The sequence below is a fragment of the Lethenteron reissneri genome, chromosome 1, assembly GCF_015708825.2.
Source record: "Lethenteron reissneri isolate LAM-NWPU_2019-01 chromosome 1, ASM1570882v1, whole genome shotgun sequence".
Taxonomy (NCBI): Eukaryota; Metazoa; Chordata; class Hyperoartia; order Petromyzontiformes; family Petromyzontidae; genus Lethenteron; species Lethenteron reissneri.
In genome coordinates this window covers 1,902,236-1,914,390 of record NC_083779.1, presented here as the reverse complement: position 1 = coordinate 1,914,390, position 12,155 = coordinate 1,902,236, and the positions used below count along the sequence as shown (strand labels likewise).

Genomic DNA, 12,155 nt, shown 5'->3' with positions numbered 1-12,155 from the left:
TTACGAAAATTTCTCTCGCGATGACGATGGCGCGGTGTTACTAGTCGCGGGGTTGGTGATGGTGGTGTTGGTGGGAGGTGGTGTTGGGGGTGGTGGGGGGAGGGGTGGGAGTAAATCTACCACGCGGTGACCGCAGCCGCCGTGCCGTTTGTTACGTCCCCGCGTGCCAATCGGAATCGGGGGGGTGGGGGCGCTCATTGCGCGAACGTGACCCACCGGGAACGGGCAATCGACGATCGATCCCGTTCGCCGATTGCACCGGTTGCACCATTAACCAGTTGCAGCGGTTGCACCATTAACCAGTTGCAGCGGTTGCACCATTAACCAGTTGCAGCGGTTGCACCGGTTGCACCATTAACCAGTTGCAGCGGTTGCACCGGTTGCACCATTAACCAGTTGCAGCGGTTGCACCGGTTGCACCATTAACCAGTTGCAGCGGTTGCACCGGTTGCACCATTAACCAGTTGCAGCGGTTGCACCATTAACCAGTTGCAGCGGTTGCACCGGTTGCACCATTAACCAGTTGCAGCGGTTGCACCGGTTGCACCATTAACCAGTTGCAGCGGTTGCACCGGTTAGCACCCAAATCCGCGAGCGCGCAATTATGCAGATCTTCTCATGGTCCACCAACCCCTGCATTGAATATTGCAGGACGCGAGGGGGGATTAGGGGGTAGGAGGGGGTGGGAGGGGTGGGGGTCTGAGTGTTGCTGTGCATAGCCACACTCAGACTCCAGTGGTGACGATTATCTGAACAGGTCCTGGGCCTCCCCTAGGTCGACTCCAGCCTCAAACGAGTGCCTGGCGCGGTGGTTAACATCGCCACGACTGTTACTTAACGTATATATGTTTACCAATTAAGGCAAACTGAGCTGCTACATAGCTACCTTTTGAGAAGCGTTCCTGGCTGTCACAGATGATGGGTCAGCGATGTGGCCCATCACCACCATCGTGTGTAAGTGTAGACATTGTCTAAGTGCACGACGCTCATTTCTAAACGTGGAGCGGGGAACAAAACCGGAAGACCCGGGAAACAATCCACAAACATTCAGGCGCCGAGGTCGGGAATCGAACCTCGGCGCCTCCTGCATACCGGACGAGGTAGTCGACATCTTGCCACCACGAGAGAGACAAAGGCGGACCGGGAGTGGTGCTGACCCACGCCACCTCCTCGTGTGCCGAGGGCGGGCTTCATAGCCGCTGCTGCTGCTGCTGCTTATTTCTCTAACAGCACTTGCCCGGAACAGTCTGCTAAGGCTACACGGGGTATCTTTGCCTTTGCCATAGCTGTGCCAGACCAAAACATCACTCCAAGGCAATGGGAGTGGGGGATGGTAGCCGCGCAGTGATGGGAGGTAGGGAACCCATGGGGGAGATGGGGGGTGGTGGGTGATGGGGTGAGTGGGGGGCTGGTGGGTGGGTGAGTGGGTGGGGGAGGGAGCGAGTGGGGGAGTGCGTGTGGGTGGAGGGCGGGGGGGAGCGGTGGCGCAAGTGGTTAGCGCGCTGTAATGCTCTACGAACCTGGGTGCAACACAAGTTCGATTCGCGCTCACGGTCAACACCGGTGAGGATTATCCTGAACCGGTTCTGGGCTCCACACCCCCACCCTCTAGGTCGACTCAGCCTCAAATGAATACTGTCGTCAACATCAGCACCGGGGGAGACAAAGGCGGCCCGGCGTGATGGGTGCTCCGTTGCGGCCTTCATTACCAGGGGGTTGCTATTAGCGAGCGCCACTCGCCCTTTGCAGTCCGTCAAAGAGGCTATACGGGGCACCTTTGTCTTTGCGTTGGTGGGTGTGGGGTGGGTGGGGGGTGGGAAGTTGGTGGGATGGGTTTGGTGCTTTGTGAGGCAGGGTAGGGGGAGCGATCCTATTGGTCGGTGGGAGCGAGAGTGTGAGAGGGAGGGGAGAGGGAGGGGAGAGGGTGGAGAGAGGGGGCAGCAGAGACAGAGACGGGAGGGAGAATCGTTCTGGATCCCCGCACTGCCGCTAGCAGCGCGCAGCGATCAGCAAGAGCGCGTCTAGAGTGAGACCTCACACAGCATACACACACACAGTATACACACACAGCATACACACAGCATACACACATAGCATACACACAGCATACACACACAGCATACACACAGCATACACACACAGCATACACACACACAGCATACACACACAGCATACACACACAGCATACACACACACAGCATACACACACACAGCATACACACACAGCATACACACAGCATACACACACAGCATACACACAGCATACACACAGCATACACACATAGCATACACATAGCACACACATAGCATACACACAGCATACACACAGCACACACACATAGCTTATACATACAGCACACACATAGCACACACACACAGCATACACACACAGCATACACACACAGCATACACAGCACACTCACACAGCACACACAACATACACACAAAGCATACACACACAGCACACACACAGCATACACACATCATACACACACAGCACACACACAGCATACACACAGCATACACACAGCATACACACACAGCACACTCACACAGCACACACACATAGCACACACACACAGCATACACACACAGCATACACACACAGCATACACACATAGCACACTCACACAGCACACACACAGCACACACACACAGCATACACACAGCATACACACACAGCACACACCACAGCACACACACATAGCACACACAGCACACACACAGCACACACACACAGCATACACACACAGCACACACACACCACACACACAGCACACACACAGCATACACACACAGCAAACACACACACAGCACACACACACAGCCTACACACACATCATACACACAGCACACACACAGCACACACACAGCATACACACACAGCATACACACACAGCACACACACACAGCACACACACACACAGCACACACACAGCATACACACACAACACACACAGCACACACACACACAGCATACACACACAGCATACACACGCACACAGCATGCACACACACAGCATACACACACACAGCATACACACACAGCACATACACAAACAGCATACACAAATAACACACACACATAGCATACACACAGCACACACACAGCACACACACATAGCATACACACACACAGCAGACACAGCACACACACACAGCACACACACACAGCACACACACACAGCATACACACAGCATACACACACAACACACACAGTACACACACACAGCACACACACAACACACACACACAGCAGACACAGCACACACACACAGTGCACACACACAGCACACACACAGCATACACACACATCACACACACAACACGCACAGCACACGCACAGCACACACACACAGCACACACAGCACACACACACACAGCACACACACAGCATACACACAGCACACACACACACAGCACACACACACAGCACACACACAGCACACACACAGCACACACACACACAGCACACACACACACAGCATACACACAGCACACACACACATCTACGTGTACGCAAGTATCAGAGCGCAGCTCCGCTACCCATAGAGTCGCGACACACAGAGAGGTGCATGGGCGGGGAGCGGTGGCGCTGCGGTTAGCGCACTGCGCTCGGTTCAATTGAGACACAGACACGGTTGTACACACACGTAAACACGTACACACAACAACAACAATACACCTGCACAGACGCACTCGTAAACACGTGCACACGCAAGACGCGTACACTCAGATACACACGACAAAAGGCATGGGCACATGCAGTGATTTATTAGAAGCACAAAGACAAAGATCCCCGTATAGCCTTGGCAGACTATAGGGGCGAGTGCTGTTAGCGAGCACCTATGAAGGCCTATAGACACGCAGACACTCACGCCGTGAGACACACAGATACATGACATATACGGTTTGAGAAGTGCACACACACAGATACAGTACACGCAGAGACACACATACACACACACAAAGACGCGCGCATACACACGTACATAGATACACACAGAGAGACACACAGAGACACACATGCCTAGGCACACAGACACACACACATAGATGCATACGCACTTAGACACACTGTCACAGAGATGGGCACACACACCCACAGATACACACACAAACACAGAGGTACACAGATACGCACACAGATACACTCACACGCGCAGATATACAGAGATCCCACACGCAGACACACATATATACACACACACAGATACACACACACACGCGCAGATATACAGACAGAGATACACACACGCAGACACACAGATACACACAGAGACACAGATATACACACACAGAGATACACACAGACAGCGTCAGTGTAAGGAATCTCAGTCTCATTTGGCTTCTCTGCTCTCAGCAGCCGGCGACCTGAGATATACAGACACAGATACACACACACAGATATACACACAGACAGACAGACACACACACACGCACGCGCAGATACACACACACAGATACATACACACACATACACAGACAGAGCCGGTGTAAGGAATCTCAGTCTCATTTGGCTTCTCTGCTCTCAGCAGCCGGCGACCTGGATTAACTCTCCTCGGAACCTGCGGAGGTCCAGGGACACGGAGACACGGGGAGACGGAGACACGGGGACACGGGGACACGGGGACACGGAGACACGGGGAGACGGAGACACGGGGAGACGGAGACACGGGGAGACGGGGACACGGGGAGACGCTACGGCTGAGACTTCGGCTGAGAGAGACGACGAGAGGTGGGGCGGAGATCGTGACACCCGGCCAGGCGCTGCTTTCGGTGAGTTCGGTGAATGTGTGGTGTGTGTGTGTGTGGTGTGTGTGTGTGTGGTGTGTGTGTGTGGTGTGGTGTGTGTGGTGTGTGTGTGTGTGGTGTGTGTGTGTGGTGAGTGTGTGTGGTGAGTGTGTGTGTGTGATGCTTTTGTAACGAGCTGGGGATGTACTGTGGTAGGAGCTGGGCTGTGTGCTTTAGTAAAGCCAAGTTAGTTGTACTGTGGTAGGAGCTGGGTGTGTGTGCTGTAGTAAAGCCAAGTTAGTTGTACTTGTACTGTGGTAGGAGCTGGGCTGTGTGCTGTAGTACTGTGGTAGGAGCTGGGCTGTGTGCTGTAGTACTGTGGTAGGAGCTGGTCTGTGTGCTGTAGTAAAGCCAAGTTAGTTGTACTCTGGTAGGAGCTGGGCTGTGTGTGCTGTAGTACTGTGGTAGGAGCTGGTCTGTGTGCTGTAGTAAAGCCAAGTTAGTGGTACTGTGGTAGGAGCTGGGATGTGTGCTGTAGTACTGTGGTAGGAGCTGGGCTGTGTGCTGTAGTACTGTGGTAGGAGCTGGTCTGTGTGCTGTAGTACTGTGGTAGGAGCTGGGCTGTGTGCTGTAGTACTGTGGTAGGAGCTGGTCTGTGTGCTGTAGTAAAGCCAAGTTAGTGGTACTGTGGTAGGAGCTGGGATGTGTGCTGTAGTACTGTGGTAGGAGCTGGGCTGTGTGTTGTAGTACTGTGGTAGGAGCTGGGCTGTGTGCTGTAGTACTGTGGTAGGAGCTGGGCTGTGTGCTGTAGTAAAGCCAAGTTAGTTGTACTGTGGTAGGAGCTGGTCTGTGTGCTTTAGTACTGTGGTAGGAGCTGGGTGTGTGTGCTGTAGTACTGTGGTAGGAGCTGGTCTGTGTGCTGTAGTATTGTGGTAGAAGTTGGTCTGTGTGCTGTAGTAAAGCCAAGTTAGTTGTACTGTGGTAGGAGCACCATGGTCTGTGTGCTGTAGTAAAGCCAAGTTAGTTGTACTGTGGTAGGAGCTGGTCTGTGTGCTGTAGTACTGTGGTAGGAGCTGGTCTGTGTACTGTAGTAAAGCCAAGTTAGTTGTACTGTGGTAGGAGATGGGGCTGCGTGGCAAAGGCCAGCCACACCGTGGCGAATTCGAGCGCTCCAGTCGATTTGGTGTCCGTGCACGGCGAGAGAGAGGATCAGGGAGGAGGAGGAGGGGGCGTTTGCAAAGCGGCCGATGCTGAGGCTCCCGAAAGTGGTGGAGCGGATTAAGTAGAACGAGAAATGGGCACATGAGTGACTGCTGTTGTGTCGTCACATTGCTCTTCCGATCTATAATCTGCGTGTTTTTGTTAATGTGTTGTGTGCCAGTGTGTGTGTGCCAGTGTGTGTGTGTGCCAGTGTGTGTGTGCCAGAGTGTGTGTGTGCCAGAGTGTGTGTGTCAGTATGTGTGTGCCGTGGGGAGCGGTGGTGTAGCGGTTAGCGTGCTGCGCTCTGAATCCGGCGACCCGAGTTCGATTCCCGCTCACGGCCAACACCAGTGACGATTATCTGAACCGGTCTCGGGCCCCCCCTAGGTCGACTCGGCCTCAAATGAGTACCTGGTGTGGTGTGTAAACATCGTCACTAGGGAGACAAAGGCGGCCGGGCGTGGTGTTGGCCACCCACCCCCTCGTGTGCTGTGCCGGCCTTCATAGGTGCTCGCTAACAACACTTGCCCCTACAGTCTGTTAAGGCTAAATTGGGGATCTTTTTATCTTTGTCAGTGTGTGTGAACATCGCCACTGGGGAGACAAAGGCGGCCGGGCGTGGTGCTGGCCACCCGTGCCGGTCTTCATCTGTGCTGCTCGCTAACAGCACTTGTCCCCAACAGTCTGTTGCAGGCTACACGGGGTGGATCTTTGTCTTAGTCACAATCGCTGTGTCACGTGGGAAATGGGGGCGAGAGAAAAAGAATAGATATTGCACGGACATCATAAATCAATGTTAAATAACGCAGCCCCCCCCCTATAGCGCCTAAGTCGGTTTGGGACGGGGTGTACTGTGTCAGCCGGGACTACTTTGCGGGTATTGGAACGACGCTGCTGTGGCAGGCGGAGGGATCTGTGCTGTGGAGAGCAGCAATTGTGCTGTGACCAAACTAGCGCCCATCTGTGCTGTGGGAATTGCGAATTGTACTGCGGAAATTGGAGTTCGACCGTGGCTTTTGAATCTGTACTGTGGAAGATGTGTACTGTGTGATTGAAGCTGTACTGTGGAAATTGAATCTGCACTGTGGCAATTGAATTTGTACTGGCAATTAAATCTGTACTGTGGAAATATAACCTGTACTGTGGCAATTGAATCTGTACTGTGGTAATTGAATTTGTACTCTGGCAATTGAATCCGTACTGTGCCAGGATTCTCCGTGTGTCTGTGTGTGTGCTGCTTTGACGGGGGAGCAGTACTTTAGTGGGTTTGCGCGCTGCGCTACGAACCCGGTAATTGTCTAAATTGGTCATACGCCTCCCCAAGGTGGACTCAGCCTCAAATGAGTACCTAGTGCGGTGCATAACCATCGCCACTGGGAAGACAAAGGCGGCCGAGACGTGGTTCTGGCCCACCCACTCTGCCGTGTGTCGTGCCGTTCCTGCGTGGCTTGCTACTCACTAACAGCGCTTGTCCCCAACAAACCTGCCAAGGCTATACGGGGGATCTTTGTGTGTACAGTATAGTGGGTCTATGGGGAGCGGTGGCGCAATGGTTAGCGCATTGCGCTGAAAAGCTTCGCGAGCCTCGCATACCCGAGTTGGATTCCCGGCACACAGCGAACATCTCTTTCATCCCGCCTCTAATCTGTCCATCCAGCAGTCGATTGACAAAGGGCTGTCGGGTTAATATTCCGATTGATCCGTGTACATGTGCTGGTGGTACATCCACGTGTGTATCGCTATCGATGGTGGCGCAGTGGTGAGCTCACTCGGCGATGGACGTAGCCTAGTTCAATTCCTGTGCCACGGGCCAAAGTGAGTGATGCGTGATCCGACGCTGGTCGTCCCCTAGGTCGACTCAGCCTGAACGAGCACCGATCTTTGTGCGCGAGTCGCGAACCAGGAGGTCAGTGGACGGTTTCGAGAATCGCTGCTCATATTTCGTAGCCCTAACGTGCTCAGATCGTTTAAATCGATGGATTTTTTTGACCCTGCTCCGGGCCACCCTCTATGCAGACTCAGCCTGAAATGTAAATGTCGTCCCTAATGCCTCGGCGGAGGCGGCGGTGGAGGCGCAGGAGGAGGAGGAGGGGGGGAGCGGTGGTGCAGTGGTCACAGCACGCTGCGCTACGAACCAGGCGAACCGAGGTTCGATTCCCGCTCACGACAACCATAACCCCAGCGGCTGCTGTCAGAATCGGTCGCGGGCCTCCTGCCCGAGTTCGACCCCGTCTCAAATGAGTTTACACATCGTCGCCGGGGAGACAAAGGCGGTCGGGCGTGGTGCTGGCAACCCCACCCCCCCCCCCCCCGTGTGCCGTGCCGGCCTTTCATAGGGTGCAGCTACTCGCTAACACAGCACTTGCCCCAACAGTCTGTCGAGGCTACACTGCGCGGGTCTCTTTGCCTTTGGTGGCGGTGCGATCACAACAAGGCGAGGCCCTCGCCGGGGAGACAAAGGCGGCCGGGCGTGGCCCCTACCACCCCGAGCGGCGGCGATTGCACGCACTGGGTTCAACCTTCGTTGTGTGCGCTGTTGTATTTGTTGTTGTTGTCGTTGTTGTTGTTATTGATGATGATGACACCATGGAGGTGCGGGGAATCATTTCCATCCAGCAGTGGTTTGGCCGTGGCTGTTGATGACGGCGGTGACCGGAGGGGTGGGTGAGGGTGTGATGAGCGCTTTGTCTTCGCGTGCAGCGCGCACTGTGTGCGTGTGCGTGTCTGTGTGTGTGCGTGTGTGTGCGTGTGCGTGTCTGTGCGTGTGCGCGTGTCTGTGTGTGTGCGTGTCTGTGTGTGTGCGTGTGTGGGGAGCGGTGGCGCAGTGGTGAGCGCGTGTGTGTGCGCGTGCGTGCGTGTCTGTGCGTGTGCGTGTCTGTGCGTGTGCGCGTGTCTGTGTGTGTGCGTGTCTGTGCGTGCGCGCGTGTGTGGGGAGCGGTGGCGCAGTGGTGAGCGCGTGTGTGTGCGCGTGTGTGCGCGTGTGCGTGTCTGTGCGTGTGCGTGTCTGTGCGTGTGCGCGTGTCTGTGTGTGTGCGTGTCTGTGTGTGTGCGCGTGTGTGGGGAGCGGTGGCGCAGTGGTGAGCGCGCTGCACTGCGCTGCGAACTCCGGCGACCCGAGTTCGATTCCCGTTCACGACCGCTCACAGTGGCGCAGATCTGAACCGGTCCTGGGCCTATTCCACTTGGTATCTGGTGCGGTGTGTAATGGGGAGACAAAGGCGGCCCGGCGTGGTGCTGGCCCACCCCCACCCTCCTTCGCGTGCCGTGCCGGCCTCCGTAGGTTGCTCCTCGCGAACAGCACTTGCCCCAACAATCTGTGAAGACTATACGGGGGATCTTTGTCCGGTGTGCGGCGAGCGGTGGCGCAGTGGTTAGCGCCGAACTCCGTCGACCCGCGCTCGATTCCCGCTCGAGGCCAAACGCCGCTAATCCTGAACCGGTCCCGAGACCTCCATTAGGTCGACTCAGCCTCAAGTGCGGAGTACCCGGCGTGTGTTAACATCGGCACTGGGGAGACAAAGGCGGCCGGGCCCACCCGCACTCCCAACTCGGGTCTTCACAGGTGGCCCCCGCAAGCAAGCACGTGCCCCCCCCACCCCCCTCCACCACCCCCACCACCCCCACCACCCCCCCACCCCACCACCCCGCCTCCACCACCTCCACCGTCTCCACCGCCTCCACCATCTCCACCACCTCCACCACCTCCACCACCCCCACCACCCCCACCACCCCCACCACCTCCACCACCCCCACCACCCCCACCACCCCCACCACCTCCACCACCTCCGCGGGTTTTAACGACACATTTTCAATATTTACACGATCTCACCCAAAACAGAGAGTGACCCTCTCTTGCGGATGATATTGGCCGCGAAAGCCGACCACGTGTTCAACTGATCTTCGTCTTTGTTAAGAAGACGGAGACGGCGGTCCCATTCATTGTGCTGGTAATCGGTGCGGCCTCGAGTTCTGGTGCCTCCCCCCCTCCTCCCCCTCCTCCGCCGCCTTTTCCTTTGCCTTTGCACGCTCACAATCAGTGGCGAATTGTAAAGGAATACATAACAAAGGTCACAAGGCCCAGGCATTGCCTCCCAGGAGTGTCTTGAGATTCTTCCTCGAGGAGGGTCCTGCATCGGAATGTTTGGCCACTTCCTTACACCCAACACCCCCCCCCCCCCCTCTCCCCAACCACCCCCCACAACGCTAGCCAAGCTCCCTCCCTCACTCCCTTCCTTTCCAAGCGATTTGCAATTCAAACCTAGAACCGTTTGAAGTGTGTAAAGACAAACACAATCGTCCCAGCAAAGGTGAAGGTACAGAGAGAGAGAGAGAGATGGGGGTGAGGGGCTGAGAATAGGACGGGAATGACCTCGAGGGGGAACGCCCAATCGGGTCGACCGCCCCGGGCCCCGCGCTTTGGGGGGCCCTGAGCTTCCGACGTCCCGGTGATGTCAGATGAAGGCGTCGTGGGGAGGGGAGGGGGTGAGATTTGCCCCGGGCCCCCCCGCATCACCCCCCTCCCCTCCAAATTCTATCCCATCACCGCTGCCTGCGACCTCCTCTCAATGCCACGCCGAGTTTCATTAAGGCGGCCGGGCGGGCGGGCGTGATGGTGATGGTGGTGCTGGCCACCCACACCCGTGCGTGGTGCCGCGCCGGCCTTCATAGGCGCTGCTTTGCTCGCTCACAGCACTTGCCCCCACAGCCTGTGAAGACCGCACGGGGGGATCTTTGTCCTTGGAAGCTGGCACGTGTTGTCGATCTGACCGGGGGGGGGGGGGGGGCAGGCACAGACATTCGGGACAAATATAATGGGTGGCGGGGTAGGTAGGTTATTTTATTCTGAGTCAACGGTTCGCCCACCCACCCACCCCACACACCCCACATCCATTCAACAGGAACGCTGATTTAGGCTGACGGGCGGAACGAAACCTCGCGTGGCACGCTCCGTGCCTTGGCGGTGCGACCCCATCATCCTGTACGAGGTCTTCTCCTCCTTCTTATTCAGTGAGTTGGTGGTGGTAGAGGCTAAGCGACCACCAACAACATTTTTTTTCTAACAAGATGAGTGATTCCTCTTTTTCGAATTCGGTGAAACAAAAAAAACACTCGCCAATTATAATAATAATTATTATTATTCAAGAGCCGCTAACCGCGTGTGGGTGAATGTGACGTAGGTGGCAGCCTCGGCGGATAGCGTCACGAAGTCGGGCTGCGGACCCCTCTGGAGTTTAAGCCGCTCGCAGTCAGAAAGGGGGGCGGGGGGTTTCGGAGCAGCGATGTGTCGCTGTTTTTTATACCACCGGGATCTCCTAGCCCGTGGCGTGTCCCTAGATGGCGTAGGTTTCCTAATAAAGGGACTCCTCTACATGCGAACATTCCAGTTACGAACTTTCAGAGAGATACGAACAAACCTGGTCCCGTATATCCAGAGTCGTAAGTTCGACCACCGCGCAATAGATGGCGACAGTCGCATCTTCTTCTGCGGAACGTGAAGAACCAGTGGCATCTACATCTGCAGAACGAGAAGAACCAGTGGCATCTACATCTGCAGAACGTGAAGAACCAGTGGCATCTACATCTGCAGAACGTGAAGAACCAGTGGCATCTACATCTGCAGAACGTGAAGAACCAGTGGCATCTACATCTGCAGAACGTGAAGAACCAGTGGCATCTACATCTGCAGAACGTGAAGAACCAGTGGCATCTACATCTGCAGAACGAGAAGAACCAGTGGCATCTACATCTGCAGAACGTGAAAAACCAGTGGCATCTACTTCTGTTGAACGTGAAGACCCAGTGGCATCTACATCTGCACAGCGTGAAGAACCAGTGGCATCTACATCTACAGAACGTGAAGACCCAGTGGCATCTACATCTGCACAGCGTGAAGAACCAGTGGCATCTACATCTACAGAACGTGAAGAACCAGTGGCATCTACATCTGCAGAACGTGAAGAACCAGTGGCATCTACATCTGCAGAACGTGAAGAACCAGTGGCATCTACATCTGCAGAACGTGAAGAACCAGTGGCATCTACATCTGCAGAACGTGAAGAACCAGTGGCATCTACATCTCCAGAACGTGAAGAACCAGTGGCATCTACATCTGCAGAACGTGAAGAACCAGTGGCATTTACATCTGCAGAACGTGAAGAACCAGTGGCATTTACATCTGCAGAACGTGAAGAACCAGTGGCATCTACATCTGCAGAACGTG

General features: G+C 55.4%; 2 protein-coding genes across 4 annotated transcripts in view; both read left to right on the top strand.

Moving 5' to 3' along the window:
* Window positions 1-12,155, top strand: part of LOC133340668 (semaphorin-6D-like) — a 188,590-nt gene that overhangs the window by 116,680 nt on the left and 59,755 nt on the right. The gene's annotated exons all lie outside the window — the stretch shown is intronic.
* The window catches only part of LOC133343175 (semaphorin-6A-like), a 160,027-nt gene continuing 152,499 nt past the window's right edge, over window positions 4,628-12,155 (top strand). For all 3 annotated transcript variants that reach the window (XM_061552889.1, XM_061552804.1, XM_061552651.1), the window contains exon 1: window positions 4,628-4,780. The gene's annotated coding sequence lies outside the window, so the exon portion shown is untranslated. The remainder of the gene's footprint in view (window positions 4,781-12,155) is intronic.